At 43.9% G+C, this 24,742-nt stretch overlaps 1 protein-coding gene across 1 annotated transcript in view; it reads left to right on the top strand.

Moving 5' to 3' along the window:
* The first annotated feature begins 9,356 nt into the window (after positions 1–9,356).
* The window catches only part of KCTD13 (potassium channel tetramerization domain containing 13), a 165,474-nt gene continuing 150,088 nt past the window's right edge, over positions 9,357–24,742 (top strand). The window contains exon 1 of the mRNA XM_085618795.1: positions 9,357–9,600. The gene's annotated coding sequence lies outside the window, so the exon portion shown is untranslated. The remainder of the gene's footprint in view (positions 9,601–24,742) is intronic.

Genomic DNA, 24,742 nt, shown 5'->3' with positions numbered 1-24,742 from the left:
TGAAGAGAGTGAAAATGAGATACCAGTTCTAAGGAAAAGAGCTTGGAGAGAGGAAAAGAACAATAAAGAAAGTAAACAGAAATGAGTCAAAAAGGACGAAGTGTGGCCAAACAAAATAAAGAGATTGAGACATCGGCTGACACGAGTGAAATCACCAAGAGCAGATCAGGTGAATGAAGTGACAAGCCAAGACAAATCGAAAGAAGAAGAGACTAATCAAGAAGAGGGAAAAAGAACAAGGAAACCCAACCAGAAGTATAAGTCACCAGAATGGACGTAAGTGGCACTGCCTGAAACGGAGGAAGAGGCAGATGGTCAAGGAAATCCAGAGGAGGCTGTACTGAAAGTGGTTGAAGAAGAGGAAGAAGCAGGAATCCTGAGAGTTATCTTATCCGACATCGGAGAAGAAGAAACGGAAGATCAGGAAATTCTGTATTTGGATGAACTGAAAGAAGTGAAAAATGATGAAATGCCAAACTGAGAAAATCTAGAAAACTATTGATGAAGAAGTAACAATTGAATCGAACGATAGATACTGGTAGAACTAAGTAGGGCCTTAGAGGCCTAAGATTAGAGAACTAGTTGCGAAATAAAAGAGGCTAAGTCAAAAGACACAGTCCAAATTAACAAGATGGCTAACATAGATAGTCTCAAAAGTAAATGTACATTCATGAAGAGAGGGTGTAAAATGTGTTGTTGTTGTACAGGATTATTAATGCTTCATTGGAGTATACTTGCTCTGCTGATTTCTTTTAAGGTCACTATAGATACACTAGAAGGACACACTGAAAACATTACTAACATAAAGAAGATACCAAAAGTAGTCCCGACTAGAATAGATAATAATTATTTACATAAGGATAGGTCTATTAATGATTTTTCAAATAATGTGTTTTCAAAGTTATTGTATGAATATGTAAAGACCATGGACGTAAGGGATTGCTACGTATGTATGCAGTTACCTGCTTCTGTGTCAGAGGGAGTGACATATCATCACCTTCCAGCAACATATGGAATAGCATGTAGTGTGATAACAAGCTTATTTTATGAAACAGGTCAATTAGAATATTATTTTTCAGATGTAGATAACATTTTTGCGCATGTACCTGCTAATAACAAACTAAAAAAGTAAGACCAGCTAAGGTATTAGGTGATTTTTTCTTAGTGACTAAGGAGCTAACATTAGTGTATATATTTAAAAATAATTTGACATGCAGTTTGAAGAATGAAGAAAAGACATTCCTAGACATGGTCGAGGAAAAGAGATTGAAAATGAGAAGAAAGGGATCTGAAGGAAAAGGGGAGAAAACAATCTGGGATGTAGAAATGGAAAAACATATGAAGGGAGAATCTAATTCAACTTTGGCTCTAGCTTGGCCTCAGAAAGGGAAACTATGTATAAGAAGAAATCAAACAGCGTACGATAATCATTTTGTAGGGAATAGTGAGTGCCATGATACATATCGAATCGTAGGTGGATGGGGATTTAAAGGTGGAAGAGATCCAGTCTTTCCTGGACTTTATTTTATCTGTGGGAACAGGGCATATTATCGTTTGCCAGACCATTGGTATGGCACATGTTACGTAGGCCTGGTCTTTCCAAAAATCTTTCACATGGACAGAGATAAAGATGGTGTACATAGGTTAAGTAATCAATTAACACGTAGTAAAAGAGAATCTTGGGCAGAAATTGTAGGTGACATTTTTGGAGCATTGATACCAGCAGTGGGAATATCTCTGAATGCGAATAATATTAGAAGATTATCAACAGTAGTGGATCGCTTGTCAACAAGCACCTCTGGAGGATTCTTATTGGTTTATACTGAAATGGTTGCCATGCGTGCTATGGTAATGCAAAATCGACTTGCCCTTGATATCTTATTGGCAAAAGAGGGTGGAGTCTGTGGATTGCTGAAAGTTCAACATTGTTGCATTTACATTCCAAACGAAAGCAAAGATCTAAAGGTTTACATCAAAAATATTACTGAATTGCATGACGAAATTGTACCACTGGAGGTTGAAGGTGTTTGGGAAAAGATTGGGAAGAAAATTGCTGCTATTAAAAATTTCTTAGTTAAAATAGGTAGTACAGTTATAGGTAAAATATTATTCCCATTAACATGTGTTGTTTTCGTGTTACTAATATTAAGATTAGGAGGTATGTGTTGTAAAAACAAGAAAACAAAGAATAAAATAAAAAGAGAAAAACTAAAAAGAAAGAAGGATCCAGATGGAGACTTAACAGAGATAACTTTAGAAGAATGGAAAGAGAGTTTGTATAAAAAGGCAAAAAGAGATGAAGAAAAAACTGAACTATAATTAAGAGCAAGAATACATTTCAATTTTCTGTAAAAGGGTGAATCAATTTAGTGTTGTGGTGGTGATAAAATCACCAAAGGGGGGATTGCTGGAGTGGGGTTTTCTTTAAAAATCATATACCCTCTCCATTTTGCATGTTTTAGATTAAAATGAATAAATAGTAATTGTACTAATCGTTTGCTGTGTGAATTGACCAACATTACTAATATAAGAAATACACGTGGGAATTGCATTGGCATGGCCTAATTAATGACGTAAACTAATTTTCGTATGCATACTAATAATAGACAAACAGAAATTGCATGATTATATGTTGCTTTCGTGATGTATCTGTGATTTGTGCTTTATTAATGTGAATATAACCCGCATTAAGTGTTGCTTCTGCTAGATAAATACATACACATATGGGTATTAGTAAGGGGAAAACAGATTATTAGTCATTTCTATGTATTAATTACATTTTTGTGTTTCTTTGCTTAAGTTGACCATTTGGTGGCCACAAAATGGCCGACGTCCCTGTTAGACGAGAACAACTCCATTATGAGCATCTTTGGGTGAAGTGCGCATGCGTCGCCAACAGCTGCCGCGGCCTTTACATGACCCCGACTCAACTGTGACAACCAAGGCTATACCCCGGGCTTTCGGCCAGCTGCTCTGAAAGAAACAATGAAAAGATACTATTGCGTGGATTGGAACTATATCTAAAGACACATTATATGTATGGGAAAGAAGTCGAACTTTCTCCAACGGACCAATCAAATTTGTTCAAAATATCAATTGTTACACTTTGGAATGTAAATTTACTATAAAAACGGTAGACTAGAGAGGGGTTTTTCGGTCGAGACCCTTCAAAAGATTTGTGATTTCCAGACGTTATGCTGACGGAGAGGACGGTGACACTGCAGGACAGCTGTTTCCAAAGACTCTGACAGTATGAACTGATGACCAAGATTTTGACTTAGAGGGCGACTTTTAGCCAGAATAGGTAACTATGACGATCTATTTTGCTTGATTAAAACCCAGAGAATCGAATTTCAATTATTTAGATCAAATTTAATATTCATTACAAGAACTGTGTTGGGTCGTTATTATTTGAGAAAATGTATTTATGTAAATGACGTTATAGATTTTGTTATCACTTCAACCTGTAGCTAGTAGTGTAAAGATGAAATTCGGAAACAGGTAAGGTAGACTAAATGAAGTTTAATCCGGTAAAGCCCTGACACCAAGAGGTGTCTAACAATCTACCTGGCAAGCTGTCAACTGTCCTTCCAACCGTCACCCTCGCCCAAGGTTCCAGAATAGAACGGGGAAACGTCATGGAACCTTGGGCGAAGGCTCGAGGCAGAAGGTAGCGCGAGGCAAGTTGCGAGGACAGATAGAAGTAAACACAACACATCTCCTCATTTACAGAAAATTAAAACAGGATGAGTGGAACCACAAAGTAGTGTAAGCAACTGTAAGGGAAATAAGATTACAGGAATATCAAAAGTGAAAGGATACAAAACAAAATGTAGTTAATCACATACAAAATCTTGTAACTTTTTAGGAGGAATTATCTCTCTCCCGTGTCTACTAATGGTGGACTCTTTAACATTGGAAGCACCAACGTCAAGCTCATGAGGAGGGAAACCATCTTGTGGCGTGTCTGGAATTCCAACTTGGGGAGTATCGTCAGCACTACGAGTAGTGGAGTCAAATGACGTGCGAACAATGGTCTCCCCAGCGGAACTCTCAGGAATAGGTTGATCATTGAAAACAACACTAGAGTCACTAAGACTGGTGGAATTCTCCCTCAAGACAGGACAACCACTGGTGCCCTCCCCAGGATCGTTTAAGGGTGGAACCTCACTACCTACATGGGAGTATCCCTGGTGGATGTCGTCGTCAAGAATCCAATCATATCTAGAAGAGGTGCAAACACTCCTCCACCCTGGATCAGAGTACTGTGGGGGCAAGGTACCATCTCCCCGGCACAATGACAGAGACGACAAATGCCACACCTTTCCATCACTCAAGAGTGCAGAATTGCAAAAGATTTCCTTGACCATAAGGGGTTGCGAATAGCGGCTAAATCCTTTTTTGACAAAACCACTACTCTTGACTCTAACCCACTGTCCTACATGAATATTGACATGTTTGCATGCATGCTTGGAGTCATGATGGTCTTTACTCTTTTGCTGAGTACGTGTAATTTTGTCGTTAACCGATTCCACAGACCAATCAACTTTCTTAGGGAATGACCACCCAATGCAGTCTTTGGTGATAGGTGTTCTGCCTCTTAATAACACAAAGGGACTAAAGCCAGTAGACTCGCAGGGTGTCACACGGAAAGCCCACAAGTTGTGAGTCAATTCCTTCCTCCACGAGAGATCATTATGATTGGCCAATTGCACAATCCCCTTCACAACACGGTTAAACCTCTCCACTGCACCATTACCAGCAGGGTGGTACAGGGAGGTAGTCTTGTGAGAAATGCCATTGTCATTAACAAACCGCTTAAAGCTGTCAGAAACGAACTGTGGACCATTGTCGGTTACAATACACTTGGGCAACCCTTCCCTCATGAACACACTCTTTAAGAACTTGATGATGGCTTTAGCATCAGCAGATTGCACAATTTCCACTTCTGGCCATTTAGAAAAATGATCCACCAAGACAATGAGATAAACTTGCTCTCCTTTTTCCCAAATGGGCCCAAAAATGTCAACTCCCAGTCTTGTCCATGGCATACAAGGATTGGACAGTGGTTGAAGGGGTGGTTTCAAGGTATGCTGTGACTTATCAGAGTTTTCACAAGCCAGACAGTTCCTCACCCTCCTTTCTATTTCCAGGTTCAACCCCAGCCACCAGTAAGAGGTTTTAACCCTACTCTTAGTCTTCCCTATACCAAGATGCCCTTCATGACAGATATCAAGCAATTTGGATCGAAGGGAAGTGGGAGGTATGACTCTACCATTTCTGAGGATAAGACCACCTTCTAATGACAACTCGTGCCTCAATTCCCAGAAAGTACGCAAACTGGGGGGTAAGTCTTTCTTTATGGGCCAGCCCTCAACAATATACTTCCCAACCTGGCACAAAGTAGTGTCTCCAGCTTGTGCTGATAACCATTCATGTTGCGAAATACAAGAAATGTCATCCAGAATTTTAGCAACACAAAAAGATTTGATTTCTCCTACGGAGTCATCTGTTCAAGGCAAAGGTAAACGACTCAAACAGTCAGCAACCACATTTTTTGATCCAGGAACATATTGTACATTGTAATTATAATCCAACATTCTCACCGAAATCCGTGCAAGACGGGGAGAGGCAGTTTGTAAACCCTTAGTAGTAAGTACTTTGACCAGGGGTTTATAGTCACTTCTCAGGGTAATGTTAAATCCCCAGACATACTGCCGAAAATGTCCCAAACCCCATGCACATGCTAAAGCCTCACGCTCTATAACGGAGTATCTTTCCTCAGTGGGTGTAATGGAGCGTGAGGCAAAAGCAACAGTCCTCTCAACGCCCAGGCTGTCAATTTGGCTCAAAACCGCCCCCAAACCTTTTCCGCTGGCATCAGTGGTAACAATGGAATGTAGGGAGGGATTAAAACCTTGCAAAGGTGGGGCACTGCAAATGTCATCTTTTATATCCCCAAAAGCCCTCTCACACTCATCAGACCACACGAATTTGCATCCTTGTTTAACAAGCTGTCTAAGAGGAAAGGTCTTAGAAGAAAAGTCTTTTACAAATTTCGCATAAAATTCAGACAACCCCCAAAAAGCCTTCACTTCATCTTTGGTTTTTGGGGAAGGGGCATCTTTGATAGCTGACAACAACTCTTTTTTTGGTTTGATGCCTTCACCGCAAATTTCATGACCTAAATAGGTAACACTGGTCTCAGCAAATTTACACTTCAGAATGTCAGCGGTAAGACCATACTGTTCCAAAGTCTTAAGAACCCTAAACAAATTCTCATCATGTTCCTCCCTGTGGGTTCCCATGATCATAATGTCATCCTGAAAAATTAACAGGTTGGGCTCATCTTTAAATAGCATATGCATGAGCCTCTGAAACATAGCTGCAGCAGAGGCAAGTCCAAAAGGGACTCTCTTAAACCTAAAACATCCAGATGGAGTCACAAATGTAGTGAGGCTTCTGCTGTCAGGATGTAATGCAACCTGGTGGTACGCTGCAGTAAGGTCAACAGTCGAGAGCCATTTTATTCCATTAGTACGAGAAAACATCTCACTGATTCTAGGCAAAGGGTATTGATCAATAAGGATATTCTTATTAAGGTCCCTGAGGTCCACACATAAACGGAGCTTGCCGTTGGATTTTTTAGCGCAAACCAAAGGTGCGACCCATTCTGCAGACTCCACGGGTTCAATAATACCACCCTTTTGTAGTTTAACGAGTTCTGATTTTACTTCATCCCTCATGGAGAAAGGGATGTTCCTGCATTTATGGATACACGGAACAGCATCTTTTTTTAGTTCAATTTTATGATGAAATCCTTTAAGCTTCCCTATTTTCCCAGAAAATACAGTTTGAAACTTCTCTTTGATATTTATTGCATATGCATCTTCCGATTGCACAGACAAGACGGGATCAGGGCTGTTGGGATCCAGGAATATGCCCAGCTTACCTTGGACCCTCCACCCCAGTACAGAAGGACCAACGGCAGAAACGTACAATTTGCTGTTTGTCTGTCTTTGAATAGGAAAGGCAGTTCCCTGTAACCCAAAATATCGATAGGTTCTCCTGTGAAAGTCTTGGGTGAAATGCCAGGACTGGCAAGGTTGCGGCCTAACACAGGAATGAATTTTTCCTCCCAGACACTTCTGTTAACAATTGTATAGGGTGATCCCGAATCAGCTACAATGGCAATGTTCACCCCACCAATCTCCATATGGCAGATAGGTTTTTTGCTTTTGCCCTTCACATTCAGAACGTCATCATCAACAAGTATCACAAAAAGATTCATGTCATCCTCATCAGAGGAATCCGACATGTCATATCCAGCAGGTACAACTACTTTCACGTTAGAGTTCTTCCTTTGCTTGCTATGACACATTTTTGCAAAGTGACCAACAATTCCACACTTGGTACATTTCTGTTTCAGGGCAGAGCAGTTTTTGTCGTTCGCCAGATGGAGTTTGCTACCACATCTAAAACATCTTTTGTTTCCGGTCAACATGACCTTCGACGAAGACTCATTCCTTGTTTTTAGTTCATGAGAAGCTGTCTTAGTAGTATTTCTAAAGTGTTTCACTTTGGCTACAATAGTTTGATCCTCCTCTGAATGTTGACTTTTCTTTTCAGAAAGAACAGCTTTGGCGCATCTACCTGTCAATTCCGTTCTCTTGACCATGTCAATGATTTCTTGGAGAGGAGCTTCTCCTTTAGCCCACAGTTTCTCCTGGATCTCACGATTCGCAGAACGCATAATTATCTGGTCCCGAATGAATTCATCATGAAGCTCACCAAATCTGCAGGTCAGAGCCAAGTTTTTAAGTGCAGAGACAAAATCTTCAATGGACTCCTCTGAATTTTGTTTGCGATGAAAGAACTTGTATCTGTGGACTGACACGCAAACAGTAGGTTTGAAGTAATTCGTAAGATCCTCTAAGGCATGAGCATAAACGTCGTCATCCCCAGCAGCTCTCACTTTCTTATTAATGCTGTTATAAATCTTCATAGTTTTCGGGCCCCCAGCAGTGCAGCAAAATTTTCTTCTTCCTCTCTGGAGTAAGTTCCTCACCTTCCTCATCAAAAGTAGAGATATAATTCTCGAAGTATTCACGCCAATCTTCCCATTTAAGAGACGAATCACCTGGCGCAGGAATGAAGGGTTGAGGTGGAGAAAGGTTCCAAATATTGCCTGAAGCCATGACAAAATGGAAAAGACGAAAGGAAGAGAGAAAACACAAGAAGAAGGAGAATAAGGAAATAAATAAATATTCCCATCCTCGTCGCCAATTTGTAAAGATGAAATCCGGAAACAGGTAAGGTAGAATAAATGAAGTTTAATCCGGTAAAGCCCTGACACCAAGAGGCGTCTAACAATCTACCTGGCAAGCTGTCAACTGTCCTTCCAACCGTCACCCTCGCCCAAGGTTCCAGAATAGAACGGGGAAACGTCATGGAACCTTGGGCGAAGGCTCGAGGCAGAAGGTAGCGCGAGGCAAGTCGCGAGGACAGATAGAAGTAAACACAACAAGTAGATCCATGGCCTATACATGGGAGGAGTACTAAAGGTGAAGCTTAGATCTTTATGAATAGGGTTATGTGAGTACTCTCTTCCATTACAGTGAGTGGAACAATCACCTCTTTGAAACAGGTTGTTAGATGGGTGTATGTTGGTGTTATGGGCCCCACCAGCGAATGTAGTATTGTGTGTGATCTATGATCTGTGACAAAGGGAGGGATTTTGCATTCCGCGCTGCATCACTATGAGGATATAACAGGTTTGTTCCTGTAAGCTTTTTCTTCCTAATAAAAGCTTCCTTTCTTCAAGAAACGGTCTTGGACAGTTATTACAGCTCAACCTCCGTACTACGGGGGAAGGGGGTGTGGAAAATGTGGTTTTCCCAGGGCGCTTTTAGAGCATTGGCCGAACACCTGCCCCACTAAAAATTGTTCATCCTACTAAGAGAATGCCAACAACCACCGTCGCGCGCATTTTAAAAGATACACATTTCCAATTGCTTGAGAGAGAAAAGGTTTATTTGAGTATCTTAAAAACACCTCCACATCACCGCACAATAAATGAAGAAATAAGTTCTTCCTGTTTTTTTCCTTCTAAATTTCAGTTCCCCAATGATTAAAACTATCGCCTCAGACGTCCACTCGTACAGCATATCGTGCGCCAAGGCTTATGCGCACCATTGAGTACCATCATCCTACAGAACTCTTTAGGAACACCCAGTGCCAGCCTCAGGCCCATAGAACAATGAAACGCGTGAGCGGTTCATCCCAATCCAAGATGGCGACGAGACTATGTTCCACTCTGTTAGTACCGTTTCTTGATGACGCACGGTCGGTCGCGCACACTGGCAGCCGTTCGAGCGCGTGCCCGTGTTCCACTCTACTGTCTCCTTGAGCCTGAGGCTGTTTCTTCATCTCTGACGCGTCTGCTTCTGTGTGTGCGCGTTGTGACAGCTCTCCGTGTGGCACTCCTTGCAGAGGAGCAGAACACCACCGCACTACCAGCTGCTTTTACTGCGGATTGTTAGATCAGCGATAGCACAGACATTCGTCAGGACCTAAAGGAATATCCAGTGGCACCGCAGGGTGAGAATCGGGGTTACAATAAACGTGGCGTGACTGTCCCGTTACCAGTTCCTTCTTTTTTCCCTTTCCCATTTGCAGTTCCTATCTACCCTCACCTGAGTAATTTAAACCAATTTTGTCTCCTCGTAGTTGGTTCTTTCCCCCCTGCAGTTCCTGCTTTTGCCGGCTTCCCCAACAGCAGTTTATAATAACCACCTACCAATTCCTGCTTCTGTGATTCCCCACATCATCACTCCAGTATGCATTGCTGTCGCCCCCGTTCATCTAAATACAAGCTTTATTTCTCTCTCTCCCCAACCCGTACACTTCCCTTTCCCTGATTTCATCCGTCAGTATTTCAAGCTTCCTCTTCTTTATGGAACCGTAGTTCCGACTACTCTACCCTCAGTACTTTTAATTCTTACTCTTGTCTCCCTTCACCGGTTCTCCTTCAACACTCCCTGACCAAACGCCCCACTGTGCTAACCTTCCTATAGTACTGTTCGATGCCCGGTAGGCGTATGATGCCCTATGTTTATTCAACTACAATGCCAATAAGGCGTATCTGCTCTCATTCCTCTCTCCTAAGCAGCTCATGCTTCCTCCTCCGCCCTGCCTTTCTGCCGCACGCAGTGTTTACATGATCGTAGTAGGTTACACCCTACGCTGAAATGTGGCTTTTGGTCTGAGTTTAGTCCGTGTGAGCGTTTGAGTTTTGTAATACTGTTTTTAGTACATCTATTTTGTCGGTACCAGTCATTTTTTTCTACATTCCCACATTCCTTAATTGTAAGATTTTGCTACTGATTCCCAGAATGTATGTTCTGATTTCTACGATTAAAAGGTCTTGTGTTTCTACACTGTAAACGATTAATATTTCCCATGGTCTCTGTTCGTAAGGATATGTTCCAGTAGTCTATATATTGTGTTTCCGCCGTATATTTCTATAGTTTTTAGGAGCTATATATTTTCAAAGATCGTATTGTGTTTCTAGAGTCGGTGTTCTCGTTCCTGAGGGTTATGTCCCTAATTTACCAGGATTTATGTTTCAGTAGGGGCTGCTACGTTTTCTGAGGGCATTTCGTCATTGGATTTCCAAGGTCTATGTTCTTGATTATTTGAGTGCAGTTCCCAATATGTATGCTCTGTAAAGTTCTGTTTTACCTTGTTTTATGCTCCCATACTCCATTTATTTTCATTTAATTCACAAGATCTGTTTCTGGATTTAAAGTTCCTAAGGTCTGTGATCCTGGATCTTTAGTTATGCAACATTGTTCTTAAAATATTTGTTCCAGGTTTCTAAGGATTTGATTCTGGTTGATGTTCTATATATTCCAAGGTTCTATGGGCCAGATGCACAAAGATACTGGTTGCAATTTGCTCCCCAACTTTTTGAGACCGGTATTTTATGTTACAAATCACCCTATGTACTAATAGGTACGTTTTCAAAATACCAAATCAGAGTGGGTTGCAGAACAAACTACCTAATTAATATTCATTAGGCAGGTCGTAAATTGTGACTCCTTCAGATTGGCTGCAAGGGACATAGGAGGACCATGCCTGTCTTTGAATTTCAAAATTGAAAACGATTTTCTTAAAAGTAACAAGGCCACTTTCAAAGAAGAAAAAAGTTTACGGTTTTGAAAAACTTAAATAAGAGTTGGCAGCGGTCCTCTAGATTACTGCACACTCCACCTGAAGCTGCTGCCCCAGTTTACAAAGGAAGTGGAGTCCAAAAGGATCCCATCCCTTTTGTGAATTAGTTAAAATGCAAACGTGGGAGTTTTTAACTTTTTATTGGCTTGCAACCGGAAATATGACTGCAAACCATTGATGCATAGGGTACCAACTTGATATTTGGAAGGGACGCTCAAAACATTCCCTTCCAAATACATAAGCAGCAATCCTTTCTAATACCTGTTACGAGTCGAAAAAATGTTTTTTAACTGGTTACAAACCCTCTGATGTAGTAAATCAGAAAGTTTGCAATTGGTTAAAACGTTAGTACATCTGGCTCCAAGTTCCGTGTTACTTTATTTTATGTGCATGTTGATTAAAGGCTAGTTCCTTGGGTATGGATTTCTGCTTCCTTTTCCCTTATTGAAAGTTCAGTGTTGGCACTTAAATGCGAGCAAATCATTTTCGTATCAGTTTTAGCCGTAGTGTTGAATATAAGGTCATCACTAAATTTGCACTTGTTCCAGTTTAGAAATTTGCTACAATATCAAATACAAACTAGCAATTAAAATAGAGAATTAAACGTGAAAAACGCTGCAATAATAAGTGCAAAAGTGGAAGAAAATGGACAATTCTAATATGATGAGGATATGGGATTATTAGAGCCTCATTACTGCTTGAGATATAAGATAAATGCATAGGGTGACCGCCCAGTACCCAGTTGGAACCCCAGGACGTACACAACACAGGGGAAGTGGTGCTAGTGGGTGTGTTTTACTTAAGGGGTTCTCACATTCTCAGCTCTGTGTTACTAGGTTTCTAAGATTTGTTACTAGTTTCTCTGTCTGAAACAGACATGACTAAACTTTAATGTCTTGTGATACTGGTGTGCCAGGTTCATATTCCCCAGTCTGTCTGCCTATTTCTGGAGCCTGCTCTTAGGCTGTCTGGTACATATTCAGAGTCTTTGGCATCTTCATTCATAGATTTCTAAAGTATAAGTTTAGAAACTCTACACTTCTAGTACTTGTGTTAAGATGCTTACGCTAGTACTTAATGCTTGCCCTGGTTTGAACCCCTAAGTGCTTTGCTTTTTCTACATCTTATTTGAGGCTTCCACCAAGAAGTTGTGTCTTGATTTTTGCATAAGCACTCTTTTTTACTTCTATAAACCTCACTGGTAATGAGTGTAGCTTGGCTGTAGCGGGGCCTTTTGGTTTTTACTTGGGCTTAGTGTTTTTGTTTAACTCACACCTTCAGAAAGTGTTTCGTGTATATGGGTCCAAACCCCTTGCACATTTTAATTTGCCTTATTGTTCCGTTGTGCTGAACTAAGCCTGAAAGTGATATGCAGATTCATATAGTATGTTGAACACTTTTTTTTATTTGGAGGTTTTGTTAAACCTCTGTATTAAATTCATATGTTTATGTTAGGATTTAGGTTGCAATGACACGTACAAACATGCACCAAAGTCCAAAGATATAGGCTATTTTTAAGGAACTAAGATATCTGTAATTTGGTGAAATCTTGCTTCAAATACATTTCTTTTGATAATGAAACTGTGTCTCAGACAGCCAATTACACAAATCTGGGTTATCTGGGACTGAGTCAAGTGACTAATTGTGAAGGAGCTTGCTTTAAAAGCGGTACTTGGCATGCCTATTAAGACCATATAGTAATTGTGCCAAGCTATGGCATTTTTGTCCTTCCTGGAGCAGCAGAGGTGCCTGTTGCTCCATGGCAGCAGATGGGACCCTTCCATCCCTGGTCAGATTGAGAGATCTTCGACAAGGGGGTCAAAATGGTCAAGCTGCTTGCAGGCCTTGGAATACTTTGTTGTTAGCATGTTCTTCCTCTTTACAATGCGCCAAACTTCTAATTCAGTGTAAAGTTTGCACCCGTTAATTTTGACCTCTAGCCTGCCCAATCTTGACTAGGTGCTTAGTTATTCTTTATGACTTTTTAACCATTTTTCATAGATGTCCAGTTTATTCGTCGCTCTTCTTGACATAAGTGAAGGAGTTAAAACTGCTACTATCCTGTTTAAAAAAAAAAAAAAATTACCTTTTTTGCGGTAGTTAGTAAATACGTATGTCATTTTAATAAACTTTGTTTGGACTGTGCAATTTAGTTATGGTTATAGATAGCTCTAGTTGTCTGGTAGAGCTCATGTCATCATAAAAAGAGCGAGCGTAGAGTGTGAGGGACTTTTGAATGTTGATTAGCCTCTTTAAGCAAGTTGATTATTTAATTGTCGAATAATGAAAATTTGCCTAACTGTAGTGCTGGTAAGTTTCAATTCTATTAAGGACACGGAGGCGAGGATTATGCCTTCTTCCTTCGCTTTATTTTTCACAGCAGCACATTTTTTTAAACGATAACCAACTACATTTCCTATGAACAATAGGGAAACCAAAAAAGTCTCAACAGGAGTCCTTCCTTTCTGTCCGCACAGTAGCCAACCAGCATAGTCCTTTCACGCTGTTTCCTCTTCCTCTTTCTTCACAAGACCATTTCCTGTTGGATTTCACCCTCTTGTTTGGATCCATCGTTTCCTGAAAAAACAGGCAGTGTCAGAGGACTGAGCTGGAACCAATTACATTTCAGAACAAACAAATATCAGCACATGATCAAGGTCATCACATATTTAAGCAACACAATTCCAAAGACCCATGAATGGATTACTTACACCAGAACGGGCAAGGTCCACATCTTCAGAGGTCATTGGGCGGGATAATCTTCGCCTCTGTGTCCTTAATAGAATTGAAACTTACCATCACTACAGCTAGGCAAATTTTCATTTTATGTCGGGACCGGAGGCTCAGATTATGCCAGTTCAAAGCTTGTCGACCTCTCGCCGTGCCACCTCTAGCACTGGTTTGAAATAGAACCTCTTAAAGGTAGAGTCAAAGGACCAGTCAGCAGCACGCATCAGATCTTCCAAACGCGCTCCTAGAGAAAAAGCTTTAGAGGACATCGCCCCTCTCGCTGAGTGGGCACCAAACTGCCTTGCATCAATCCCCGCCTCCTGCATCACCCAACGCACCCATCTGGCAATGGTCCGGGATGAGAACGCTCTGTACTGTTTACGTAGCGCAATGAGCAGCTGCTTCTCACCCAGAGGGCAGTTTTCTCGGTCAATTCTTCGTCAGCACGGAGGCACTGCACCACACACAGTTTAGGGGAGTCGTGGAATGCTGGGTATAAGATGACCCTGGTATTACACTTGGTCCTTCTACTCACCTTAAACTATACCCTCTTTGGGAAAACACACTGGCCGAGATGGCCAAAGCCCGTATGTCTGAGACGTGCCTGCACAAAACCAGGCATAAAAGCATCGCCAACAAGGCTGTTACTTCTTTACGGGACAGAAACCTGCTCGGTTGCCAGGAAAGAAAAAAATTCAACACTAGGTTAATGTCCCATAGGACCGAATACCAAGGTTCCGGGAGGGAGAAAAAGGCGAATATCTCTGAGGAGTCGGAAAAACAACGGGTGCTCCCCCATCCCTGCACAGTGATATGACCTGCTGAAATCGCAGAGCGGAAGGTGTTAATTGAATGGTAAGCCAAGCCATCCTCCGTTAAACCCGCTAAGAAATTGAGGTTGTGGACTACATCTGCCCCCACGGGATCGACATTCCTTCGCATACACCAACGACGCCATCTGTTTCATGCTGATCGGTATCTCTTGGTCGTGCTGTCAGCCCGTGCCTTGGCAAACAAGTTCTCACCTGTCCCGAAAAGGCCTGGGAGCGACGAGCAACGCCGGAGATCCGCCAGGCCATCATCCTCGAGATCCGCTCTACTACCAGCCGATGGGGAACAAGATCGGGATTGAGGAGACAGTGAGGAAAGTGGGGGGAGTCGGATTGGAGAATCCCAAGAAAGTTCCAGTAGAACCGGAAACCAGACTTGAGACCTCCATAGGGTGTGATCAACACAATTCAGCCTGCTTGCGGTGAAGTAGAGCGGACACCGTGTGATCATGGAAAAAGGAGGAAAGGCATAGCCCTGCTCCTGCTGCCAGTCCTGAAGAAACGCATCCGTCGCCTCCGCTTGAGGATCTGGCTGCCAACTGAAGTACCTTGGTAACTGATGATCGCGACGCAAAGAGGTCGACTGAGAAGGGTCCCCATCTCTCATCTCTCTGCCAACTGGGATAAGGCCTGTGGGTCCAACTTCCACACGCTGGCATGCAGGAGGTAGCGAGAGTGCCAGTACTCCACTTCGTTCTCCCGACCCGGAAGGTATTCACTGAGATCTGCCTAGACAACCAGAAGTGCCAAAACTCCTTGGCTAGGTTTGCTAATGTCCTGGACCTGGTGCCACCCAGGTGGTTGATGTACCGGACCGCAAAGATGTTGTCCATCTTGAGAAGGGCCAAGATTGCACCCTGTCCTTTGCTTAGCATTGCAACGCAAACAAACCTGCCAGAAGTTCCAGACATTCGATGTGCAATGACTGTTTGTGAGTGGACCAGGCTCCACCTGTGGAGAACTCTCCAGCCCCTGCCCTCCAACCGTAACGGCTGGCGTCAAACTCGATCACGATATCCGGGGCTGAACCAAGTATTGCACAGCCATTCCACGCGTCCATGTAGGTGATCCACCAGGCCATCTCGTGTCTCACCTCCTCTGTCAGGGGCACCAACTGGGAGTACGTTAGACCCCTCCTGAGATTGTGTGCTTTTAGGTGCTGCATGGCTCGGTAGTGGAAGGGCCCGGAAAAATGGCCTGTATCGAGGAGGAGAGGAGACCCACTAGGTGGGCCAGCTAACGTAAGAAAATCTGCGAGATCCCCAAGGTCTGGCTCAGCATGTGCCCGATCTTTGCATCTTCCTGGCGGGAAGACTCAGAGTCGAGGAAACTGAGTATACTGTGAAACCTAAAAAGGTTGCGCACTGGACCAGGAACAAAAGGGATTTCTTCTTGTTTATGACGAACCCCAGTCCCTGAAGCAGATCAACTGCCATCCTTAACTGTCTGGACAGCCTTCTGGGGCACTGGTCCAGAAACAACATGTCATACAAATAGACTATCATTCAAACTCCCTGAGCATGCAGGAAATCCTCTGCCAGTCTGAGGACCTTCATGAAGCACCACGGAGTGGAGGATAGCCCGAAAAGGAGAGTGGTGAACTCGAAAACCTGGCCTTCCCATCGGAACTGAAGAAAATGTTGATGAGGTGGGAAGATAAGGACCGTCAGGTACACATCCTTCAGGTCGAAGCGGACCATCCAATCGAGTGGTCTCAACACATCTCTGAGGATGTAGTGGATACCCTCCATTTTGAAGTGGCGGTAGACCACCCTCTCATTGAAACTCTTCAAGATAATGACTGGTCTCCGACCCCCGTCGCCTTTGTCGACCAAGAAAATGTTGCTGAGGAAGCCACGGGGATGCTCTTTCGCATAGCAAATCACCCCTTTTTTGGAGTAGGGCGGAGACGTACTTCGCGTATCAGCTCTGTGTCCTGTTGGGAAAACGAAATGGGGCGACCAGTTCAACTGACGCGGACGGCCATGGAACTCCAACTGGAAGCCCTGAAACGTCTGCAGCACCCAAGCGCCACTAGTGAGTGAGACCCAAGCTGGGAAAAAGAGCACTAAGGGGGCCCCCCCACCTGCAGATTCGCTGAGGGTAGCACACTCACCTTTTCCAGTGTTGTTTTGCTGGCCTCTGGAGCCTCCACGGCCTCGGAACCTCTGTCCGCTGGTGGGGTAGAACTTATTGAAACGGGCATTGTCTTGATATTGCCTGCGCCCGAGCCTTGCTCCCTGTCAGGGTTGGAGGAGAACCGGCCGATCGAGCGGCCCCTGCCACGTTTGGCCCCTTAAACCCCAGGGTGTAAAGACCTTCCTTATGCTCGACTGGGCTTTGTTCAGTGAGGTGAACGATGCCACGAACTTGCGAAGCACTTTGACGAACGGCTCGCCAAATAAACCCCCCTGGGCCACTGCGCCGGCTTCTGAAGAAGCCAGTCAACCAATTTCGGGTCCACCTTGACCAGGAGAGAACGCGGACTCTCCGTTGCGCTCAGCCTGGGAGCACCTCTGGGGAAATTAGGGTGCCGGAAGCCTTAACCTCTTGGCCATGTCAAGGATTTTGGTCACTTGACCCACTGCATCCAACAGCTTGTCCTGGCATGAGCACCAGGACCAATCAATACCCTTCTTAGGGCCCCTCACAAATTTTGCCAGGAATTTTGCCATCTTCGGGTCTATTTCGGGCATTAGGGTAACCTTCCCCTCCAAACTGGGGCAGGGGCACTCCGCCCGGAGGCAGTTGCGAGCGTCCTTCTCCATTAGCTTGCGCAGACTGCTCTCTACATACTGGGCTACCTTGTCCCCCGGGATCCAGTATGTTGACCTAGGGTGGACAATATTGTCCGGATCCAGAATGTCCGAGACCTCCCTTGGGCCAGGAGTGGCAGCCGGGAGCCATGGCCTAGAAGGACCTGCTTCCTCATCTGTGTCACCAGGGGAATCGCCATTGCCTAGGGGTCTGGGAAAGCGGAACGCGGAGGTGTTGGGGTACAACCCGCGAGGGTGCGTGCTGTGGCTGCGGGAGCACCGGTGCTAAGAAAACTTGCTTTTAACGGGCGAAAGCTTCCACATCCACCCCTTGGGAGCACTGTTTTCTAGCGGGGGTACCGTCCGGCTGAGGCACCTGTGGAGACTTAGGGGTAGCTGGCGCAGTAGCAGCTCTCTTAGCGCACTCTTTCGCGATCTGCGCTGACAGGCGCTGCTCTAAAGGCTCCATGGCTTGATTAACAGCCCTGTTGATGGGGTCATCCACCGCCTGATAAAAGTTATCGTCCCAGGGGAGGTATGACAAGGGAACTGATACTGCTCTGACTGCATGGCTAGGTAGGTACACAGCCGCAGGCAGTACACTGAAGCAACATGCAGCACGGTGCTGAAAGCACTACTTCTTGAGGCACAGAATGTCACACAATAAGAGGCTGGGAGGGAGCCCAGGCATATGTGGGTGGCCAAAGACACACAATTAGCAGCAGGACAGAGCCCAGGGACACCACAGTCCTCTCAATTGCAGGGCAGCCACCCAGGATAGTGTCCCACAGGCACCATATGGTGCAAATTATGACCCCCTAGGTTGTTTAGCCAGAAACCAGGTACAACACATAAACGGGGGAAATACAGACCCACAAGGGCGTCAAACGGAGTAGCAGGGGGCAAGGCTGAGCTCTCACAGGGGCAGCGCTTGTCAGTACTCTAATGCCAGTGCCTGACTTGCGCTGCCCATAGAGAGTGCACTGCGCCACCTGGCGGTGGAAAGACCTCGCCGCACCTCTAAGGGGAAAGCCAGTCACGTAAGGTACACCCAAAGCATCCCGCGACCTAAGGTGAATCTGAAAAACAGATATATAGCCAAGCGCTGCATTACACCATTAAAGACAGCTTTTCAGAACTCCTCTCCCCCCCCCCCCCCCCCCAAACTAGGAGAAATAGATAAATCGACTTAGCTTGCTGCTGAGCAGCGAAGGAAGAGGAAACCGCATAAAAGGACTACCCTGGGTTGCTGAAGTGCGAACAACGAGGAAGGACTCCTGTTGAGACTTTTTTGGTTTCCCTATTGTTTATGGGAAATGTAGTTGCTTATCGTTTTAAAAAATGTGTTGCTGTGAAAAATAAAGCGAAGGAAGAAGCCATAATCTGAACATCCGGTCCTGACATAGAATTGTTTGGGGTTGAATATGCCAAGAGCCACTTTTTTCAGGTCTAGATATAGACTGTTTTAGATGTCTGGCAATGAACAAAAAACGCATGCATAGAGGAGGTTTTGATCATTCCCTCAAACCCCCATGTCCATTCCTGATACCGCCAGCCCCAGCAGCAACCGGTAAAAGCATAGAAAAGACCACAGCTTCAATCACAACTCTTTAAGAAAAAAAAAAAAGGTAGTGACCACAGCAGGGACAACAGCATCAACATAACAGACAACAGCATCAACAACAGCTGTTGGCAAGGACAACATCAGGGGCCACAATAGGATTCATGGCATGGACAACTGCAGTAACTGCTCCTGCCAGCCAGCACAGTTTCAACAGCAGGAGCTACAACTACAACAGTTCCCACCGCTGCAGGGATTACAACAGTGACCACAGCTGCAACTTCAGCAGGGGGTGGAGGGGGAAGCATGAGCTGAATAGGGTTAAAGTAAGATGCTGAAAATAAGTGGAGGGAGGTAAAACAATAAAAAGTACTCGGTGATTCGGTGACCAAACGTGTAGATATTTCAGTCACTTTTGTTTAATAGGGTAGAGAGGCCTAGTGCAGGGTCCAGGGCAGCTGACTTCGGAGCACAGGATTCATGGTTCGATCCCCTGCTCTGGCGGCAGCTCAGCTCGGCACCCTGTGACTCTGGGCAATAGCTCACTTAATTTCCACGACAGCCCCCAGCGCCTTGAGACCTGTAAGGGTGAGTAGTTTGCGCTTTACAAATACGGATTTACATTTACATAGGGCCACTCAATGACCGGACACAAAGAAACTCCAGGGGTGTGGAATTCCTATAGCCCGACGCCTGGGACATATTGTTTGGGGTCAAGGACAACACGTTTTCATGTGTTCCTTGTCCTTGGGACGAGTAGGCCCAACCCCCAATAGCACAAACCTGTGGCAGCCAGTTTACAGTACCACATTATGAATCAGGGAAAGACACTGCCTGCAGTTAAGGTAATATTTGTGTCCATGTGGTAATGCTGTTCAAACTTTTATTTATTGTTCATTAATGCTAAGCCTTTATTATTAGGGTGAGAGCTCTCAGTAAATGTTGTAAACCCAGACTGCACTACTGACAGTGGTTCCAGTATAAACATGTGTACATACGTTATCAATATTTAGCAATATGAGGCTATGTATACTGCTCCCAGAATGCACTCTGATTAGAATCAAATATTTAAAGAAGCTTGGAAGCAAGATTGATGATTCTTTGGCTTCAAAATAAAATGTTCACAAAAAACTCTAAAACACTTCGCTAAACTACTGTAAAATCTTAGGTACCATTTCTTTGCAGCAGCATTTAGTCAAATGTGTTGATGTATGCTAGTATTTCCCAAAAATAATCATAATGGAAAAATCTGTGTAACCTCTTTAAGAGTATGGGAAACAAAAATAAACAAGCATTGCGAAAGCCAGTGGGTCTGATATTGTTGGTCAGTCTTTTGGTTTTGTCAATGAGTGACTTGTTTTGGAATGGTTTTTGTAAAACCTTATTGGTGTGGGAGCTGCAGGGCCCTCACCCTTATAACAAACATTGGCAAAAGCAAAAATTGTTTTGGTCTCAAAAAGCACACATTGCCACAGTAGTTCCTGGCACTGAACAAAACGACTGTGTGTCAATATGCTCCTTGTGAAAGAACAGAATGCTGTCACTCAGCGTGAAGCTAGCCGAGAGAGAGAGACAGAATTTTTAATAAACACAAAAAGTCAAGGTTAACACCGTTTCTAATTACGGGCCCAATTATTAGATAAAGTCTCCAAAGTGCACCCATGTCCTTGCATTAAGTGTGGATATACGACTTTTATGAATTCACAAAACTTTACAGAAGAAGGCCAAGAAACAGTACACCTAGAAAATATTTGTGAACTGCATTTTATCATTAGCAAATCTGCAGGTGTAGATTTACTCATAAGAAAATCAGAGTTCACATTCACTCCAACCACTTTATTTCCCAACCCTGGAAGATGTTTTATGTCTTCCATTGTCAGGAGTAAATTTCCAACCTTTCTCAGTATTGGAAAAGATTAGAGAAGAGTTGGTGAAAAACATTAAATCATGCAAGTTATTAGATTTGCACAGACTCAAAAGGGCATTCCAACTCTGGAACTGTTGCTTACCATTACCTTCAGCCCTAGTATGTAGATCTGCGGAAACGTTGCAACATAAGAGAATTGCTAGTATTCAAACCCTACTATGGAAGGAGTTTTGGCATAATCAGAGAGGCTATTTCAGAGCTCTTAGATAATGAGATTGCTGACATAATTTGCCGCTGCATTACATGGAACAAAAGTGACAAGTGGATTTTGTTACAGGACAAGTAGATGTATGAAGCAACCTGCCCCATGGAAAAGTAGATATTTTATTCAATTCTGCACCCCTGAGAAACATGCACAGCAACCTGGCAAAATATGTTCTCAAAGCATTCAACAAATTCATGGTATTTTCTATTAAATAGTCTGTATTCTGCCCTGAAGACGTTCAAGGCGGATGGGCCTTACGAAACATGTTGGCTGGAGGTGATCTTAGATTTCGAGATAATAAAGAACATACTGTATGGAAAATTTCCCAATACTCAAACATTTTTCCTCTTTGGCATGCCCATGGTGAATCCTAAATCAGTTTGAATTGGTAAAATAAAGCTACTGCTGGGAGGGGTGTGGAGCCTTGGAACAGGAAAGGTACTGTTGAGAAGAGAGAAAAAAAGGGAGGGTTGCATATAACCGGAGTCTTCACTTTCATTATAAAACTGTGGTAGTTCATAACTTCCTAGGTAGGCAGGACTAGGTTTTAGTGATATTTGTTTGCGAAGAAAAGTAGGTTAGGTGAATGCACGTCTAAACCCAGCAGCCAAAGGCAAGGTTTGATGGCTGCTGAGGTGTTCCCATAGTTTTATGTACACAAAGCTCGCCTCAGAATATCGTAGGCGTTTATTTGTCTTGAGGGTAAAGGTTGATGTATTAAAAGGTGCAGTAGTCCAGATGACTGATTATTGTTGCATGTCATTCCAACTTCCTGTACTTACTCTGGATGAAAGTCAAGTCTCTTAATTTTATTTTGTCTCACTTTTGAGCCATCTCCTGGACATTACTAAATTTCACAGCGGTGCCAGTTCGAGTCTCTATTTATAATTTGGAGATGCTCATTCAGTTTTTATTTGATTTGCCCTGGCCAGTCATGTTCTTGTGGATCGTTGCAACAAGTGAGTGGTATTTGATTTAAAGATTCGTTTTTTTCCCATTACGAAGAGTTTTGTGTTAGTGACACTGAGTGTTTTTTTTATTTTTTTTTATAATGATTTCTAAAGTTGAAGCTTTGTCACCCTAGGTGCACGCTTCGAAGTATATTTGTGCTTATTTAACTTGGGCATCATCTGCATAGTAATTGAGAAAAGTACAATACAGGAACTGAGTAAGATGGAAAAGAAAAACTGATACTGGCCTCAAAAGGACCTTTAAAGTGCCCTAAAAGGAGTCTTAAATTGTTGTGGCGGAGGTGCACTTTAGGCGCATGCAGAGTGGGATTTCACAGTACACGCAAGCGGCCACTCTAGGGAGCTGGTGAGGTTTGTGCCTTATTATAGGGTTACCCTGGGCACGTTTTGGATGCTTCCGTGCACTTTCCAGACGCATTTGCGATGCCTTTGCTTATGCTAGTACATCCTGATGGGTCTAGAGGCCACTTCTCACCCCTTGTAGGACAGCATTTCTATCAGCACTTCCTTTAGCACTAGCCAAACCCTTGAGATTCTTCAAAATACGTGCCGGGATTGGGACCAGGACTAGGTTCGGGAACTGGAACTGTTAACCATTGTGAAACTGTTGTGAAACCATTGTGGAACCACTGTGGACCCATTTTCGATTTTTAGCTGCTGCTTCAACCACGATAATTTCCATAACTACTACAACTGCTAGTGGGGCTCAGTAATATTGAGACCTTGTCTTCATTTTGAATAAATCACATTAGTCTCTGTTATTTCGGATCGCCTTCTGAGACTGAGAAGTAGGGCTATGGAGCTTGACAACGCAGAGGTGAGAAGTATGCGATCGAAGATGGTGTTGGTGCAGGTGCCCCCAGACGCATCCCCTCTGGTGCCGCCTCCCCCTGTTTTAGATATTCCCAAAGATGCCGCCCAAATGTAGAGGCCCCAGAAGTTCCCACCCCATGCACTATACAGAGCTCTGCTGTGATTGTGCCGTGAACAGCTGCTCAGGGGAGTTTGCTTGTCAGTCCAATATCTTGGACAAGTCAAGATGCATAGTAAGGGTCCGCGGAGCCTGCACCGGAGCGTCAAGAAAGTTCACTACAGAATCTCCCATTGCCCACCCTCCGGTGACTAATAGGAAGCAGATCACGAAGCAGAGTCAGAAGTCGACCAGGTCTGATGCAGGGCTCCCATTATCCCTCCAGGACTTTGTCACAAAACATTTTGTGGTTTAACTCTGTTTTATTAAGTTTTGCATAGAAATATCAACAGTACATAACTACCCACCTATATCCACTGGCCAGTGGGGTAGAAGCCAAAATGAAGATTTAACCTTGAGAAGAGCAGGGAGAGAGATAAAGGACACGTTGGGCAGGTAGTGACAGGAGGAGCTAAGGAGAGGATGTAAACAATAGCTCTTCGCCTCTAATAGTGTTGTGTTTTGTAGTCATTTACCATCTCAGGGTGGGGTATGATTGGCAGGATTCTCCACCGCTTGAATTTGTTTTCCTTGTGTGAGGTGGATTATACATAAGTTTGTCGGTCAAGTCAATTCTCTGAATTCTTGGGAAAGGAAACATATGCATGTTTTATCGAATTATGGCAGTCTACAGTCAATCACTGTTGTTAGCTTCTCCATGCACAGTAGACTCCATTGCCCATGAAGCCAATCTAGTTTCAACAGGATGGTGTCTGTACCCCACGTGGCCAGTATTGTTTGTTTAGCTGCATAGTGTGCAAGAGTGATGGCTTTACCTTTCAAGGAGTGTAGAGGGTAGCTGAGTGTGTTTGGTAATCCCAACAAGACGTACCTAGTTATCATACATCCCTTCGATATCCGCTAAGACCTCCGACCAATAATGCTACAATTTAGGGAGATGCTAAAGAATGTGTCAGCGACCCAACCTGACCTCACTGCCTCCAACACCTGTTGTTGGGGATCACTGATGATGGCATCTCTCATGGTGTTGGTGAGTGTGCCTGTGGAGCTAAACGAGTTGTACAAGCAGGCCAGTAGGGGGGCGAGTGTGGATGTAAAGGACTTATAGATGTCAGTGGGCAAGGTGCCTTCCCTGTTCGTTACCGAGTTATGGCCATTAGTACCTCAGCTCCCTGTATGTCTCGTTCCATCTGTTCGGCATCCCTATTTGGAATTTGTGTCATCGGGAGAGGGACAATATTTCGGGCAGCCTCTTCTGCATTGAGTGTCTCTGCAGTGTATAGTGCAGCATAGAAGTGTTCAAATTGTTGTGCAATCTGTGAGTCTTGGTACACCCTATGCCCCTGTGATGCCTCAATTTCAGCTATCTGATATCTAAGTGCCAGGGCCTGCTTATTGTGAGCTAATAGGCGCCCTGCTTTAGAGCCCTCAGTGTAACACCTTTGTTTGACCGGTAATAGGACATACACTGCCCTATCCATGTTTAGGGTCCTGAGTTCTTTACGAGCTGTCATGAGCGGACACCACAGCTGAGGAAGCCCAAGTGTTTATTCTCTCCCTCCAGCTCCCTCCCTTGTCTCTCCAGCGCTATCTCTT

The sequence above is a fragment of the Triturus cristatus genome, chromosome 7 (genome assembly GCF_964204655.1).
Source record: "Triturus cristatus chromosome 7, aTriCri1.1, whole genome shotgun sequence".
Classification (NCBI taxonomy): Eukaryota; Metazoa; Chordata; class Amphibia; order Caudata; family Salamandridae; genus Triturus; species Triturus cristatus.
This window is presented reverse-complemented; position numbering and strand designations above follow the sequence as displayed.